Source organism: Panthera tigris, chromosome E3 (genome assembly GCF_018350195.1).
Source record: "Panthera tigris isolate Pti1 chromosome E3, P.tigris_Pti1_mat1.1, whole genome shotgun sequence".
NCBI lineage: Eukaryota > Metazoa > Chordata > Mammalia > Carnivora > Felidae > Panthera > Panthera tigris.
This window is the reverse complement of record NC_056675.1, coordinates 38106301-38124456: the sequence shown is the minus strand read 5'-3', so window position 1 is coordinate 38124456 and position 18156 is coordinate 38106301. Positions and strand designations below refer to the sequence as shown.

At 43.3% G+C, this 18156-nt stretch overlaps 1 long non-coding RNA gene across 1 annotated transcript; it reads right to left on the bottom strand.

Annotated features, from left to right (window-relative positions):
• Positions 1-4367: 4367 nt before the first annotated feature.
• Positions 4368-17388, bottom strand: LOC122234757. Its single transcript, XR_006212694.1, has 4 exons — positions 17215-17388; positions 5740-5806; positions 5600-5654; positions 4368-5214 (listed from the first exon to the last, which is right to left on the bottom strand). It is a non-coding gene; the product is annotated as an uncharacterized LOC122234757 (long non-coding RNA).
• Positions 17389-18156: the final 768 nt, after the last annotated feature.

Below are 18156 nucleotides of genomic sequence, written 5' to 3'. Positions count from 1 at the left end.
GAACAACTTTCTGCCAAAAATTCCAAAACCTAGGATGAAATGGACAAGTTCCCTGACACAGTCTACCAAAGCTCACTCCAAAGGAGATAGATTTCATGTCTATGTCTGTTGAAGACATTATGTTTGCTGTTAACCTTCCAACAAAGACTAGTCCAGGCTCAGGTGGCCTTATTCATGAATTTGAGCAAGCATTTAATGGAAAAAATAAAACTACTTCCACACAAGGTTTTCCAGAAAACACAAGAGGATGGGCCACTTATTATTTCATTTCATGAGGCCTGTATTCCTCTCCACCAATATCAGACAAAGATTACCCCAAAACCCTGCAGAGTCATATTCCTAGTGAACGTGGACACAGAAGGCAAATTTAATACATCACGACCAAGTGGGGTTGATTCCAGGAATGTCAGGCTTGTTTAGCATCGGAAAACCAATGGTTACAATGAACCATAGGAGCTGAGGGTGGTAAGCCTCCAAATGGCTCCCCAAAGGATACCCATGTCAAATCCCTGGGAGTTGTAAAGGTGACCTGATTTGGAAAGAGTCTTTGAAGATATAATTAAATGAAGATATAATTAAAAGATATAATTAAACTTGAGGTGAGGAGATGGTCCTGGGTCACCCTACATCCAATGATGACGGTGTCCCTCTACAAGGCACAGGGATATTTGAGACAGAGACACAAGGGAAGGCAACGTAAAGACTGTGAAGACAGAAGCAGAGATTTGATTGATGTGGCTACAAGCCAAGGGACACCTGGGGTCACTAGGAGCTGGAAGAAGCAAGGAATGGATCCTCACCGAGAGCCTTGAGGGGGAGAATAGTCTCACTGAAACCTTGATTTCAGATTCTGGCCTCCAGAACTATAGAGGAGGTTAACTTTCTGTTCTTTGAAAATGACCAATTTTGTGGGCATTTGTTATGGCAGCCTCAGGAAACTAATACACTGACTCGAAAAGAAAAATCTTATGATCATCTCTTGATTAGAAAACATTGACCAAATCCAACAAAAATTCATGGAAAAAAAAAAAGAGAGAGAGAGAAAACAGGGTATGTATGACCAAGTTCTGCAGGAAAACTCTGGTGGCTACCGGTCAAACCTCACTTAGGTAAAGAAGGAACACAAAACAACTACTATAGGAATAAAAGCTGTGCATTTATGGCAGTTGTAGAACAGGGGGTTTGTCTAGCATACCCAGTATGATTGGTGAATGGGAAATAGCATTGATCCTGACCACTCTCGGTCAGTTTCTTTCTTTTCTTTTCTTTTCTTTTCTTTTCTTTTCTTTTCTTTTCTTTTCTTTTTTCTTTCCTTTTCCTTTTCTTTCTTCCCTTCCCTTTCTTTTTCCTTATTTCTTTTCTTTCTTTCTTTCTTTTGTTCTGTCCTTCCTTCTCCCCTACTTCCCTCTTTCCTTTTCTTTTCTTCCCTTCTTATCTTTTTCTTTCCTTTCCTTTCTTTCCTTATTTCTTCTTTCTTTCTTTCTACCCTTCCTTCCTTCTCCCCTCCTTCCCTCCTTCCTTTCCTTTCTTCCTTCCTTATCTTTCTTTCTTTCCTTTCTTCCCTTATTTCCCTTTCTTTTCTTACTCTCTTTCTTTCCTTCTGTTCTTTCTTTCTTTCTTTCTTTCTTTCTTTCTTTCTTTCTTTCCACAAAAATTAGGGGCACTTTGGGGCACCTGGGTACCTCAGTCAGTTGAGCATCCAGTTAAGATCAGGTCATGATCTTGTGGTTTGAGGGTTTGAGCGTTGCATCGGGCTCTGTGCTGACGGCTCGGAGCCTGGAGCCTCCTTCCGATTCTGTGTCTCCCTCTCTCTCCGCTCCTCCCCCACTCACATTCTCTCTCTCTCTCTCTCTCTCTCTCTCTCAAATGAATAAACATTAAAAACAAACTCTTTTTTTTTTTTTTTAAATTAGGGGCACCTGGGTAGCTCAGTTGGTTTAGTCTCTGACTCTTGATCTCAGGGTTGTAAGTTCAGATCGTGCACTGAGCTCCATCCACACTGGGTGCGAAGCCTACTTAAAAAAAAAACTAAATTTAACAGTTTTGCATCACAAGCTTGTGATTCATGCTTACTGTAAAGTGGAGGTTAAGGTTGTTTTAGAACTTCAAGCTCAGTAATTTTGAACACTGAAACATTCATCTGGGATGTACTAGCAACATTCAGTATTGACCATCACTGTTAACACAATTTTTAGTTTTCCTCGTTAGTTTATGTTGCAGGAGTGTGCCTAAGTAGCAAGCAAGCAGCAAGCAAGCAGCAAGCGGAGGTTAAAACAGTTGCACTCATGTTAAATGTTGCTTTATAGCACAATACTCTAAAGGCTTTGGATACATGTTGAAAAGTATGCTTTTCTGTAAAACTCAAATGTCGGAGCTAGGTCTATGGTTAAGACAGAAAATACTCGGCCCGTTTGTTCATTCTAGCTGTTTGGTTTAATATCCTATAAGGCAGGTAAGTGTATACCTGACTTTTTTTTTTTCAAGATTTGGGACAAGTTTGAGATGTAATACCAATACTTTAGGAGTTTGGTCCTGTTGTTTGTATGAGATTCTGAGGCTTTGATTTAAATATTTCCTTGTATTGTGATTTCCATTAGATATATTGTACCAAGCAAAATTTATTAAATAAATCTTCCTTTGAAAAACTGAAAAAAAAAAAATACAAACAGGAAAGAAGAACTCTCGGCAAACTAGAACAGAGGTAGAGGAACTACTTCAACAGAGGTATGTACAGAAAACCTACAGCTAACATCCCATTTAGTAGCGAAAGATTGGATTCCTTCCCCCTGAGATGAGAAACAGGCATCTTACTTAATATCATAAAGGCTGTCCTATCTAGTACAGCAAAGCACAGACAGGAAATAAAAGCCATATAGAAATAGAAAAGGAAGAAGTAAAACTCTTTGCACAGATGACATAATTGCCTTGGTATAAAATCTAAGAAATTCAGAAAAAAGTAGAACTGATATATATGTGAGTTTATCAAGGTTACAGGATAGAGGGTCAGTGTATAAAAGTGTATCAAAGCCAGTGGCATTTCAGGGCACCTGGATGGCTCAGTCAGTCAAGCATCAGACTTGATTTCAGCTCAGGTCACGTGGTTCGTGGCCTCGAGCCCCACGTCAGGCTCCCCTGACAGCACAGAGCCTCCTTGAGATTCTCTCTCCCTCTCTCTGCCCCTCCCCTGATTGCGTGTGCATGCGTGCACACTCTATCTCAAAATAAAGAAAGAAAGAAAGAAAGAAAGAAAGAAAGGCAGAAAGAATAAACAAACAAACTTTAAAAAGTCAGTAGCATTTCTATAACTACAGTAGCATTTCTACTGTAACAAAATGCTACAGTAGCATTTCTAATAAGAGAATATTGAAAATAGATACTAATTAACAATAACGTTTAAAACAGGATAAAAATGTGAAATAATCAGGTATAAATTTAGCAAAAGGTGTGCAAGACCTATACCCTATAAGCCACAAAACATTTCTGAAAAATTAAAGACCCAAATATGGTCTGAATGCCCCCTTCCCAAATCTGTATGTTGAAAGCCTAATGCTCAGTGTGATGATGTTGGAGGCGGGGCCTTTGGGAGTGATTAGGTCGTGAAGGTGTAGTCCTCATAAATGGGATCAGTGCCCTTATAAAAGAGACCCCCACAGAGCTCCTTAGCCCCTTCTTTTGAGAACACAATGAGAAGTCCGTGATTGGAAGAAGGCCTTGTTCGACCTTGTTGGCATCCTGATCTCAGACATCCCGCCTCCAGAGCTGTGAAAAACAAACTTCTGCTGCTGATAAGCCACCCAGTCTGTGGTATTCTGTGATAGCAGCCCAGGTGGACTGAGGCAGATATTATGTTCAAGAACTAGAAGACTTGGGGTGCCTGGGTGTCTCAGTCGGTTAAGCGTCTGACTTTGGCTCAGGTTCATGATCTCACGGTTGGTGATTTTGAGCCCAGCGTTGGGCTCTGTGCTGACAGCTCGAAGCCTGTTGCCTGCTTGGGATTCTGTGTCTCCCTCTCTCTCTGCCCCTCCCCACCTCAGGCTCGCTCTCTCTCTCTCTCTCACTCCCTTTCTCTCTCTCAAAAAATAAACATTAAAAATTTAGAAAAAAAAGAGCCAGAAGACTCAATCTTGCTAGCATGTTAATTTTTCTCCAAATTAATTTATGGATTTCATGCTACCCCATTCAAAATCCCAGAAGGACTTTTTTTTAAGTTTTAAAAAACATTTTTATTTATTTTGAGAGAGAGAGAGAGAGAGAGAGAGAGGATGAATCCCAACCAGGCTCCGCATTGTCAGCACAAAGCCCAACATGGGGCTCGAACTCACAAACTGTGAGATCATGACCTGAGCTGAAGTCAGATGCTTAACCAATGGAGCCACCCAGGTGACCCCCCAAGTAGAACTTTTTTAAAGAAACCCACAAGCTGCATGGAGAATGTATATGATGAGTAAGGGACCTGGAAGTGCCAGGAGGTCATTCTGGCTACTGTCCATAGAAAGGATTGGAGGAACAAATCCAGAAGTGGGAAGGCCAATTAGGAGAGCAGGGCTTGATAATCCAGGCTAGACATGGGGGTAACAGTGGCAGTGAGGATGGAAAAAAAAAAAAACAGGTAGTTTGAGATTAAGTAGATAAGGATGGAGAAGTTTTGTAATTTAAGCACTGAGGTCTGGGTGAGGGGGGATCAGGAATGGATCCCAAATGGCTTCTGCTTTGAGAAACTGGGTGGGTGGTGGGGGTGGGGTGATAGGGGACACAAAACTAGTTTGGAGAGGAGAAAAGACGGCATCAGTTTAGGAAGTGATAACTAAAAGGATCCTTTAACGTAAAACGACACGTCCAGCAGGCAGCTGCACATATAGGAGGTACCTGGAGGTGCACATTCAGGAGCTGTCAGCAAAGACATGGCAGCTAAACACAGAAGTGGGCGAAATATCCCGGGCGGCGTGTAGAGTAAGAACAGGGGTCCACGGCCGACCCAGTGAAGTGCTGTAAGCATGTGGAAGGAGAACGAGTTGGATGGGGTAAGAGTATTAGGAGAAACTGGTCTGGAAGTTCCTGTTGCAGTCTTGTTGCTGCTGTGGTGGTTGAGACTGAGGCAGAGGAAGTGGAGGTAGAAACATTCAGGATGATCCCCGCGATATGTAGGACTTCTGCTCAGGAATTGGCCAGAAGCTCCAACGAGGTCAACACTCCTGCAGATTGCAGCTACACAATCTGGAAGAAATGAAGAAAAAGAAGAAAAACAATGCTAAAGACCCAAGAGAGAAACCAAAAGGAATTATGGAGGGGGGTCAACACGTGAAGAATGGAACTGCATTAGATATTTTGCATTTTCAATGGCCTCTAGCCTGAGAGAAGGCTTTGGTAACTGCCACTCCAGATGGCTGAAACTCCAAAGGAGAACTCATAGCTTTATTGGTTTGAAGAACCAGAGGGCAATCTGTGACAAGCAGAGCTGGTGGGAAGCAAGGAGGGAAAACCTAGAAAGAACAGAAACAGAAATGGAGTAATCCAGATTCTGTGCATAAACTGTCCAGATCTCTGCTGACTCATGAACACTGTATGCATATGGTGCCAAGCTAAGGCTAAAAGAACTGACCTGAGGTTTCAGCTGCTGTCCACTATGGAGAAGACAGTCCAGCCCAGTTGAACGCCTGCTAAAAAAAATAACCAACGCTCTTTGGAGGAAGATAACAGAATTCAGAGTCTCTGCAATATATCATTCACCACTCAACTTACCGGATGTACAAAGACACAGGGAAATGTGACCCGCTCTCAAGCGAAGAGACAATCAGCGGAGACTGACCTCAAGATAAACAAGACACTGGAATTAGCAAACAGGGATGTTATAGCAATGATTATAACTTGTATTTGTCTCTTTTAGGGTTACCTATACTAGATGGCTTCAACCACTGAAATGTTTCACACAATTCTGGAGGATGGAAGTCCAAGATCAAGGGGACAGCAGCCTTGGGTTCTCCTGAAGTCTGTCTTTGATTTTCAGGTGGCCATATTCTTATTGTGTCCTCATATGGCCTTCCCTCTGTGCACATACACCCTTGGCGTCTCTCTTTTTGTAAGGACACCCGTCACATGGGATTAAGGCTCTAGCCTTAGGAGCCTTAGAGCCTAAAGCTCTAGCCTCATTTAACTTTAGTTACCTTTTTAAAGACGTCATCTCTAAACACAGTCACATGGGAGTTAGGGCTTTAACATATGAATGGGGACATAGTTGAGTCCATAACATAATCATTCTCAAGGACATTACATACATAAAGATATAGACATCGATATCAATATTGATATAGATAGGTAGGTCAATATCTATAGATAGAAATACGCTATAGATCTAGATAGAGATATATGATACACAGATATAGAAAGATATAGATATAGATAGATACACAAAAACACGTGTGCACACACATATGTATTTAGGATACAGGATGTCTCAGAACAGAGGACAGGAACAAAAACCAATTAAAAGAACTTATAGAAATTAAAATAAATTCTAGAAAAATACCTTTAATAAAAAATTTATTGAAGGGGCTTAATAGCAGATGGGACACTGCAGAAGAAAAGATCGGTTAGCTAGAAGAAAAGACAATAAAACTACCCAAACTTAAGCCTGGAGAGAAGAAAAGCATGAAAGAGAGAGATAAAAAAAAATGAACCAACTCCGTGGATTGTCTCTTCACTTGAGAGCGGGTCACATTTCCCTGTGTCCTTGTACATCCGGTAAGATTGAGCGGTGAATGATATATTGCAGAGACTCTGAATTCTGTTATCTTCCTCCAAAGAGCGTTGGTTATTTTTTTTTAGCAGGCGTTCAACTGGGCTGGACTGTCTTCTCCATAGTGGACAGCAGCTGAAACCTCAGGTCAGTTCTTTTAGCCTTAGCTTGGCACCATATGCATACAGTGTTCATGAGTCAGCCAGAGATCTGGACAGTTTATGCACAGAATCTGGATTACTCCATCTCTGTTTCTGTTCTTTCTAGGTTTTCCCTCAGTGACATGTGGGACAATATTAAGTGGTCTAGGATATAAGGAATTAGAGTCCTAGAAGGAGAAGAGAAAGAGAATGGACAGAAAAAATATATTTGAAGAAATAATGAGTAGAATCCCCCAAATTTGCTGACATTGACTTAACAGATTCAAGAAACTTAGAAAAGCCCAAGCCAGATAAACACAAAGAAAACTAGGCACTTCATGGTCAAACTGCTGAAAACCGAAGATAAAGAGATAATCTTGAAAGCAAAGGAAAGTTACATGATAGATACAGACAACAAGGGCCTGGATGATATAAATTTACCTGAAACAGTGGTGGCTGGAGAACAATGGAAAAACATCTCCAAAGTTCTGATAGGAAAAAACACAATTTGCCAACCCCGGACTTTGTACCCAGTGAAAATCTTCAATATTTAAGGTAAAATAGACATGTTCAAATAAAAATAAGAGTATCTATTGCCAGTAAACCTTTGCCATAGAAAAGCTAAATGAAGTCCTGTAGATTGAAGAGAAATTATACCACTGGAAAACTGAATTTTTAGGAAGAAATTAACAGTACTACAAACAGTAAATATAAAGAATATTTTTCCTGTTAATTGTGTTGAAATCCATATGTTTAAAGCAGAAGTCAAAGGATTGGATGGTAAGGCTTACCATGGACATGGTTATAATATATATGACACCTACAGAATAAAGGATGGGGGGCAGGGGGTACATGGACCTATACAAGATTTCTACATTTCAAGCACAGTAGTGTAACATTATCTCTAAGTAGACTGGGAAAAAATTAAGGATGTACGTTGCTATCCTTAGAGCAATTACTAAAGAAATGTTACATAGAGATATTGCTAAAAATATTCAATTAATGTGAAAGGAGTCCGGAAAGAGGAAACACTGGGACTAAAGCAGACAAACAAATCAAATGGTAAAATGATAAATCTAAATCCAACCATGGAAATAATTACATTAAATGTGAACTAAACACTCCAATTAAAAGGCAAAATGGTCAACATGGATTTTTTTTTCAAAAAAGCAAAATCCAATGACATGCTGTTTATGAAAGATGGACTTTATATAAAAAGATGTAGGTTATAAATGGATGGAAAGATACATCATACAAGCAGTAGACATACGGCTGCAGTGGTTATATTAATGCAGATAAAATTAATTTCAAGACACAAACTATAACCGGAAAAAAAAAAGGAGGGACACTTCATGATTAAAGAGTCAACTCATCAGGAAGACATACAATCATAAATGTGTGTATATTCATTCAAGACTTCCATATGAAGATGCATTTAGCTCCATTTCCTCAAAACGCACTGCTAAAACGATAGTAAAAACATATACTTATTGGGGCACCTGCGTGGCTCAGTTAAGCATCTGACTCTTGATTTTGGATCAGTCATGATCTCAGGGTCATGAGTTCAAGCCCTGCGTCAGGCTCTGCACTGGGCATGAAGCCTACTTCAAAACAAACAAATAAACAAATAAACACTTTAAAAATTTTTTAAAAAGGGGGGCTTGGGTGGCTCGGTTAGGCATCCGACTTGGGCTCGGGTCCAACTTCATGATCTCATGGTTCTTGGGTTTGAGCCCCGCATCAGGTTCTGCACTGATAGCTCAGAGCCTGGAGCCTACTTTGGATTCTGTGTCTCCTTCTCTCTCTGCCCCTCCCCCACTCACTCACTCTCTGTCTCTCTGTCTCTCTCTCTCTCAAAAATAAACATTAAAAAAATTAAAGGGGTGGCTCAGTCGGTTAAGCATCCGGCTTTAGCTCAGGTCATGATCTTGAGGTTCGTGGATTCGAGCCCCGTGTCGGGCTCTGGGCAGAGAAACTCAGAGACTGGAGCCTGCTTCGAATTCTGTGTCTCCCTATCTCTCTGCCCTCCCCTGCTTGTGCTCTGTCTCTCTTGCTCTTAAAAATAAAATTAAAGTTGGGGCGCCTGGGTGGCGCAGTCGGTTAAGCGTCCGACTTCAGCCAGGTCACGATCTCGCGGTCCGTGAGTTCGAGCCCCGCGTCAGGCTCTGGGCTGATGGCTCGGAGCCTGGAGCCTGTTTCCGATTCTGTGTCTCCCTCTCTCTGCCCCTCCCCCGTTCATGCTCTGTCTCTCTCTGTCCCAAAAATAAAATAAAATACGTTGAAAAAAAAAATTAAATTAAATTAAAGTTAAAAAAATTAAAAACAAATTAAAAATAAAAAAATAAACAAAAACAACAACTAGGAATAAAAAATAAAAAGAAAGAAAATAGAAAGGCAAGTCCACACTGGAAGAAAATATTTCCAGAATACATATCTGTTAAAGGACTTGTATCCAGAATACACCAAGAATTTTTACAACTAAATAGGGAGAGAAACAATCTAATTAAAAAAATGGGAAAAAGATTTAATTAGACATCTCACTAAACAAAATATGCGAGTAGCAAATGAGCACATGAAAAGATACTCAAAATCGTTAATCATGGAAATGCAAGTTAAAGCCACAAAAAGATAATAATTCATACACACTAGAATGGCTACAGTAAAAAACAAAGAACAACAACAAAAGACAGAAAATAACAATTGTTGGCAAGAAATGTGGAGAAACAGGATGCATGCTTTGCTGGTGGGAATGTACAATGAGGGAGCCACTTTGGAAAAACAGTTTGGCCATTTCATAAAAAGTTAAACATACTCTTAGGTATGACATCCGAAGTACAACAACAAGGGGCACCTGGCTGGCTCAGTCAGGAGAGCATGGGACTCTTGATCTCAGGGTCATGAGTTCAAGCCCCACATTGAGCACGGAGCCTACTTAAAATAAATAAATACTTCATTAATTAAAAAAGAAAGAAGCACAATCAACAAAAAGAAAAAAATAGATAAACTGGAGGTCATCGAAACTGAAAACTGTTATGCATATTATCAATATGAAAGGCAGGTGTACGTAGGTGAAAGGCAACCTACAGATTGGGAGAAAATATTTGAAAATCATTTATCTAATAAGTGATTAACATCCAGAATATAGAAAGAAATCCCAAAACTCAACAACAAGAAAAGAAACAACCCAGTTAAGAAATGGGTAAAGGGCCTGAATAGACATTTCTCCAAAGGAGATGCATAAAGAAACAATAAACACATGAAAATATGGTCAGTGTCACTGGGAATTAGCAAATGCAAATCAAAACCACAATGAGATACCATTTCACACACCTCAGGATGGCGCGCGCGCGCACACACACACACACACACACACACTCAGAATAATAAATGTTGGTTGAGAATGTGGAGAAACTGGAAATTTTGTTCAATCTTGCTGGTAAGAATGTAAAATTGAGCAGCCACTGTGAAAAACAGTATGATGTTTCTTCCAAAAATTCAACATAGAACTACCATAGGATCAAACATTCCACTTCTGTGTATATACACAAAAAGAAGCCAAAGCAAGACTCAAACAGATATTTGTACACCCATGTTCAAGGCAGCATTATTTACAATAGCTAAAATGTGGAAGCAACCTAAGAGTCCATCGACAGATGAATGGACAAGCAAAAAATGGCATATACATACAATGGGATATTATTAATTCTTTAAAAGGAAGTAAATTCTGACGATTGCTACAACACGGGTGGACCCTGAACATTACGCTAAGTAAGATAAGCCAGACACAACAGGACAGACGTGATATTCTACTTATATGAGGTACCTAGAAGATCAAATTCACAGATATAGAAAGTAGAATAGTGGTCACCAGGCTGTGGGGAGGGGGATGGGGATTATTGTTTAATCGGTACAGAATTGCAGATTGGGATGATGAAAAAGTTCTAGAGATGAATAGTTGTGAAATGAAAACATGTATCTACACATAGACTTGCATGCAATCAGTGAGCAACATTATTCATAAGAATCCCCAACTGAAAACTACTTAAAGATTCATCAGCTGGACAAAATGGGTTGTATCCATACAATGGAATACTATTCGGCAATACAATAAAACAGAATGAGCCTATTGATACGTGCCATGACATGAATAAAACTCAAAAATATCATCATAGGTTAAAGAAGCCAGACACTGGATAGGGTCAAATAGAGGGTCTCTGGGTAAGAGAACACCAAACACAGGAAGGGCAAAGCTCTGATATTGAAAACAGACTGAATGAAAGGTCACAAACTAATGAGGAGACACCCAGCCTTCTCCCCCAACTCAAATACCATGATGGTGGCAGTTGGGCTTAGACCCTCCAGGCAGAAGATGGGAAAGTGTTCTCTGGGGAATCTGACTAGCCCAAGATAACAGACATAAAGATGTTCACAGCTGGGCTCTGCTTGCAATAGTTCCAGCCAGTTCAGTAACAACGAATGTGACAAAGCCCTCCCACATGCACAGAACTTCCAGTCTGCCTTTTTTGCAGCTCACTCCCAAACCACAGTGGGTGATTAAGGATAATCAGACATTTGAGAAAACCACCTTTTAATCGCACCACTGCCACAAGAAAACAAAGCAAGCAAATCAAACAAAGAGAATAACTTGGAGAGAATATGGAGGACCATACAGAGAGAAGGAAAAATAGCATGCTAACTGAAAAGAAGAGGTTTCATTTTATTTATTTATTTTTTTTCAACGTTTTTTATTTATTTTTGGGACAGAGAGAGACAGAGCATGAACGGGGGAGGGGCAGAGAGAGAGGGAGACACAGAATCGGAAACAGGCTCCAGGCTCCGAGCCATCAGCCCAGAGCCTGACGCGGGGCTCGAACTCACGGACCGCGAGATCGTGACCTGGCTGAAGTCGGACGCTTAACCGACTGCGCCACCCAGGCGCCCCGAGGTTTCATTTTAAAAAGGAACATTCAAAGAACACAAATGAACAATTTTGAATGGAAAAGTTGAAGAAGGAAAAAACAGAAGGAAGGAAGGGAGGGAGGAAGACAGAGAGAAGGAGAAAGAAAGGAAGAGAGGGAGAGGAAGGAAGGAAGGGAGAGAGAGAGAGAGAGAGAGAGAGAGAGAGAGAGAGAAAGAGAGACAGAGAGAAAGAAAGAAAGAAAGAAAGAAAGAAAGAAAGAAAGAAAGAAAAGAAAGGAAGGAAAGAAGGAAGGCAAGAAAGAAGGAAGGAAAGAAGGATGGAAGGAAAGATGGAAAGCAAGAAAAGAAGAGAGAAAAATCTAAGAAAATTAGAGAACTTACAGAGGAGGTCCAACATACATCTAATCAGAGCTTCAGAAGGAAAGAACACAGAAAGTGGCAGAGAGAAAATCATCCAAGAAATAACTCAAGAAAATTTCCCAGAATGCATAGACATGAATTATCAGATGGGAGGACACCCACCACTGCCTAGTGCCAAGAGCGTTCCTAACACTTGCAGGGTCTGGGGCAGGAGTATATATGGAGGCCAATATGCCGTATGTCTAAATTTTTAAAGTTGTAAACAAAGTTAACAAACCAATAAATAAAATATGCTCTATCCTCCTACCTTGACAAATATACCTGCAGAACTACCTGGAAGTTCAGGTTCTGATACAGAATACTCAGGTTTTTGTAGTTCTGCTCCAGAAGATGGAGGTGTGGAGAGAGCTGGTCCCTGCTGACATCCCTCACCCACTTCCTTTCTCTTCTAACTCCTGGATCTGTCCCACACCATGAGAAGCCTCAAGTGCATGCACATGGACATTCCAAGCTCCATCCCTGTCTCCCACTAAGAGCTGTCCCCTGGCCACTCCATAAGAGTAGGGATACAAACAACAGTGGTCTATCCTCAGGGCCAATGTAGGAAAGATGCCTGCATGGGTCCTGGAAGTGGGCTTTAGGCTATTTGGGCAAGGAATCCCAGATATGTACCTCGGTCATTGTCAGGGCATGGGTACTTAGTTGCCTGGTGGGTGAAAAGATACCCACATCAAGGCACATCGTTGTGAAACTTCAGAACACTGGGATAAAGAGAAGATTCTAAAAACTTGGAGAGAGAGAAGGAATAGGTTTCATACAAAGAGCCACCATTATAAGAATAACAACAGACTTCTCAACAGTAATACTAGAAACTAGAAGACAAGAAAATGATACTTTCAAAATTCTGGGGGAAGTGGCTTCTCACCTAGAAGTCTACAGTCAGCCAAGTTTTCAATTAAGTGTGAGTATTGAATAAAGGTAATTCCAGGCACATAAAATTTGCTCCCCATGCACCTCTCTTTGGAAGCTATGGGTGGACGTGCCACACTTAAACCAGAGAGTAAACCAGGAGGGAGACAGAGGATCCAGTAAAATGAGAGGCCCACTTCAGAGAGAAGTGAAGAGCACCCAGACTGGGTGTCCTCATTCTCTGTTGCTGCATAACAGTTATCACAAACTGAAACAATGCCCACCGGTCAGAAGCTGGTGGGGGGCTTGGCTGGGTTCTCTGCCTGGGGTCTTTCAAGGTTGAAATCAAGGTGTTGACTGAGGCGCAGCCTCACCTTGAGGGTCTGGGGAAGGATGCACTTCCAAGATCACTCAGATCATCTGTGGAATCAGATTCCTTGTGGTCGTAGGACTGACGTCCTCACTACCTTTCTGGCTATTGTCAGCTCCTAGAGATCACTTTTAGGTCCTTGCCCTGTGACCCCCTCCATCTCAGCAACAGATAACACCCCCAAAGGGAGACTCTCTACTCGCGATACTTCTGACACCAAGTGTGTTTTCCAAACCAAGCAATTCTCCAATTCTCTGTGGACACCAACTAGGTGTCCTCCAATTTAACTCAAGTCTGACACTACCCACAGGGCAACGGCTCAGTCCTACAAGGCTGCCCCCACTCTGATGCCAATCACAGATACCAGGTCCCCAGTTTACACACACTTCCGTTTGACTAGGCTACAAATTGGGGTTCCCACAACTCCCCTCCTTGGATGAGATAATTTGCCATAATGGCTCACTGAACTCAGGGAAACACTGCTTACTATTACCAGATTATCATAAAGGATACAAATGGACAGCCAGATGAGCGAGGTCTGGAAGGGCCCTGAGCACAGGAGCTTCTGTCCCCGTGGAGTTTGGGGTGCACCACCCTCCCAGCTCATGGATGCATTCACTAGCTTGGAAGCTCTCAGAATCCCATTGTTGAAGTTCTCACGGAGGCCACTGAGGATTAACTCCATCCCCAGCCCCAAGCCCCACCTGGCTCCCTGGAGGTCATGGGATGGGAGCCTGAGGCTCCAACCCTCAAAACACATGGTTGATTACCCAGGTGACCAACCCCGCCCTGAAACTACCTTAGGGCCCACCTAGAGTCAGTGCATTAGCATAAACTCAGATGTGGTTGAAAGGACCTTGTGAAGAGTAACAACAGATGCTCCCATCACCTGTCGCCCAGGAAATGACAAGGATTTTAGGAGCTCTGGGCCAGGACCTGGGGAGGAAGACCAAATACGTATTTCTTAGTATATTACAATCTCACAGTCCAGCACACCGAGGCATTTCGCTCAGAGTCCATCCAATTTCCTCTCTACCACCAGCCAAAGAAAAACACTCTGCATGGACGAGGTCAGTGTGATTAGATGAGGCCCGCCTGCAAAATCTCCCTATTTTAAAGTCAACTGATTAGAAGCCTTATTCACATCTGCCAACATCCCTTTGATGTGTGACATAACATAGTCACCGGAATGACATCTCATCATGGCCATGGCTTTTACCACTCGGGAGGGGGTTACACAAGGGCCAGGCTCTCTGTGGTCACTCTCAGCATCCTGTGGCCACAAGGAGAGTGGCAGCAGATCCCTCAGGGGGTGGCCCAGCCACCAGAGTGGACGGAGGGCAGGGAGATGGCTTCAGGACGGAACTGACTTCAAAAATGTGTTTGGGGGCACCTGGGTGGCTCTGTCGGTGAGGCATTCGACTCTTGGTTTCAGTTCATGATCTCACGGTTTGTGGGATCAAGACCCATGTTGTGCTCTGTGCTGGTGGCATGGAGCCTGCTTGGGATTCTCTCTCTTCCTCTCTCTCTGCCCCTCCCCCACTAGTGCTCTTTCTCAAAATAAATAAATAAACCCATTTAAAAAAAGTGTCTGAACATATTGAGAGATGTCTTTCCTACCTGGGAGAGGGTTTGCATTGTATTCTGGATACCATTAAAGAAACGTGAGCCAAAACACTAGACAATTAACATCTTCCCAGAAGACAAAATGTCGCTCAGGAAAGAAAAGGGAACTGAGGTGTCTGTGTGGCTCAGAGGTCGGAATAGTGCGACATAGTCATAATAATGTGAAACCAGAGCATCGATCTGACCCAAACCCATCTATTTTTGGAGGTTAAGGACAGAGCAAGTGTGCTGGAGGGAGAGCGGGACGCTCATACTCTCTAAAAGCTAAGAATGAGAGGGGCACTTGGGTGGCTCAGTCGGTTAAGTGTCCGACTTCAGCTCAGGTCATGATCTCATGGTTCGTGGGTTCAGGCCCCGCATCAGGTTCTGTGCTGACAGCTCGGAGCCTGGAGCCTGCTTCAGACTCTGTGTCTCCCTCTCTCTCTGCCCCTCTCCGACTCACACTCTGTCTGTCTGTCTCTCTCTAAAATAAATAAACATTAGAAAAAATTCAAAGACGTTATTAATAATGGTAAGACAGTGAAAGCAAGCCATTACCACATGCCCGGGGCCCTTCTGAGAGCAGGTCACAGGCCTCGGAAGCCAGATTTTCTAGCCCATAGGAGCCCACAACTTCCCTTTGGTTAAGACAGCTTGGATGAGCTTGCTTCTTTTTGCAACTAAAAGAATCCTAATGGAAAAGGTTTTCCCAAACCCAACATCTCCTTAATTCATGTTTCCAGAAAGCATTTTCTGCCAGGTTCTACAATGAGGCACTTTCTCTAATGCTGAGACAGGAGAGCAGGAGTGAGGGGGCTGCGAGCACCAGAGGGGCTGTGGCTTGGAGGCAGGGCATGGGGGCCCCCTGGCTCTCCCCATGGGGTTTGCCTCACAGAGGTGCGGATGTCACCCTAAACCTTCAAGGAAGAGCAAGAATTTGTTGGGCATGTGGGGAGGAGGGAGGGCATTGCAGTAGAGGAGGGAATGCACGGTTTGGGGGAGACGGCAGATGGGGGGCTGCAGGCAGTTGGGTCAGGACTGACGCCGAGCTTACACCCAGGGGATGATGCTCGAGAATGCCGGGAGACAGGTGGACAGGGCCTGTGTTCTGTGCTTTAGGTTTTAGATCTTGTCCTGGAGACAATTAGAAGAGCCAGAAGGATTTTTTTTTTGTAAACCCCAATTTCTATTTAGTTATTTTTAGTTTGAAGGATCTTTCTGGAAGTGGTGCATGGGGCGGGCTGGAGTGGATGAGATGAGGCAGCAGATAAGTGCAGAGACCATAGTGAGTGTGTGCATTGGGGCTGAGGGCTCCATCGCAAGGGCTGGGGGTGAACCTGGTTCAGTGTGGGGTGCTCACAGCCCCCTCACTCCTGCTCTCCTGTCTCAGCCTCATTGTGACGCCTGACAGAAAATGCTTTCTGGAAACATGAATTAAGGAGATGTTGGGTTTGGGAAAATCTTTTCCATTAGGATTCTTTTAGTTGCAAACAAAAGCAAGCTCATCCAAGCTGTCTTAACCAGAGGGAAGTTGTGGGCTCCTATGGGCTAGAAAATCTGGCTTCCGAGGCCTGTGACCTGCTCTCAGAAGGGCCCCGGGCATGTGATAATGGCCTGCTTTCACTGTCTTGCCATTTTTAATAACATCTTTGAATTTTTTTTAATGTTTACTTGTTTTTGAGAGATAGAGAGAGTGAGAGAGAGACAGAGAAAGAGGGAGGCATGGAATCTGAAGCAGGCTCCAGGCTCCGAGCTGTCAGCGCAGAGCCTGATGCGGGGCTCGAACTTATGACCTCGAGATCATGACCTGAGCTGAAGGCGGATGCTTAACTGACTGAGCCACCCAGGCACCCCAGCAATGTCTTTGAACTTGTGTTTTATAAGTGAAGGCTGGCGGGGCAACAAGGCATGCATGAGGGTAGAGGAGGCATGTGTAAATGCACCTGCCGTTCCTCGACATTCGTGCAGGTAAAGAGTGGAGACCTCCCCATGAGCACAGAATTCTGGGGACCCACAATGTCGAGGAGTTCAGCAAGACTCAAAGTCAGCAGAAGGTACGCCTTTTACGTGTATGACTGACTAACTGTGGGTCTAACACCCCAAGAGAACCAGAACTTGCTTCAAACGCAGAGGAAGGCAATGGTGCTCTAAGAACAACCAAGGAACCGCGGCCCTACCTTTCTCACTGCGTGGTAAATCCCCGCGTCTGTCCCAACAACACTGACAAAACCCACGTGGAAGGAAACAGTGCCTCGAGGTGCCCTTGCTTCTGGTCCTACCTCACACAGCACTAAGCTGAAGGTGGAGGGTCGGTAGAGTGTGCTCCTAGCAAGAAGTGAAATAGAGACGGTGGAATTAACTTTGTGCACCTTTCTGCTGTTCTGGGAAGAATAAAACATACACGCACGTGCCGTGCCGCATAATGCCGCGCAATGCAAATTGTGGAACTCGATAATTCCACACATGTAAGTTAAATGCCCTCATATTTGAATTGAAAACTGTCACTGCACGTGTAAAGGTAGGCGGCGAAATTCAGACAAGTAATTTACAATTTTAATTTCTCTTGACTTGGAATGTCATTAAATAGCAAATTAAAAAATGCCACAAGAAGTGGACAGAGGCCAGAGAAGACAGAAAAAAAGCTTTCTATTTTAGCACCTTTAACAGCGCTCTGCTCCTGCATATGGAACTAGGGGCCCCACAAGTGATGTAGCCAGGCCTGAGTCCATGAGTAGATCTGGCTTCAGACACCACCTGAGGCTTCAAGATTTCAAATCACACAATCGAAACTTGGCTTCTCTCTGCCTCTCAGCCTGGCCCTCCTGCGCCCCCTGTGGTCTCAGGTTTCATGCGGTGGCAGGACAGTGGCGGCGGCTACCAACACTAGGATCTGGAGGCTCCTTCCCAGAAGCCCCAGCAAAAGGGCTTCCTGTCCTTCCTGAACCCGCCACTCCTGTCGGGAGACGTGGTGCCCAGATGGGCTTCATCCAGGTCTGTTTACTCAGCCCCACCTGCACTGAGAGTAGGGGAGGGGAAATCAGGCCACAGTGATCAGAAGAGCAAGAGGCTTAAGTTGCTAACACGGTTCTCACGTACCCCTTCCTGGATGCCCGATGGCC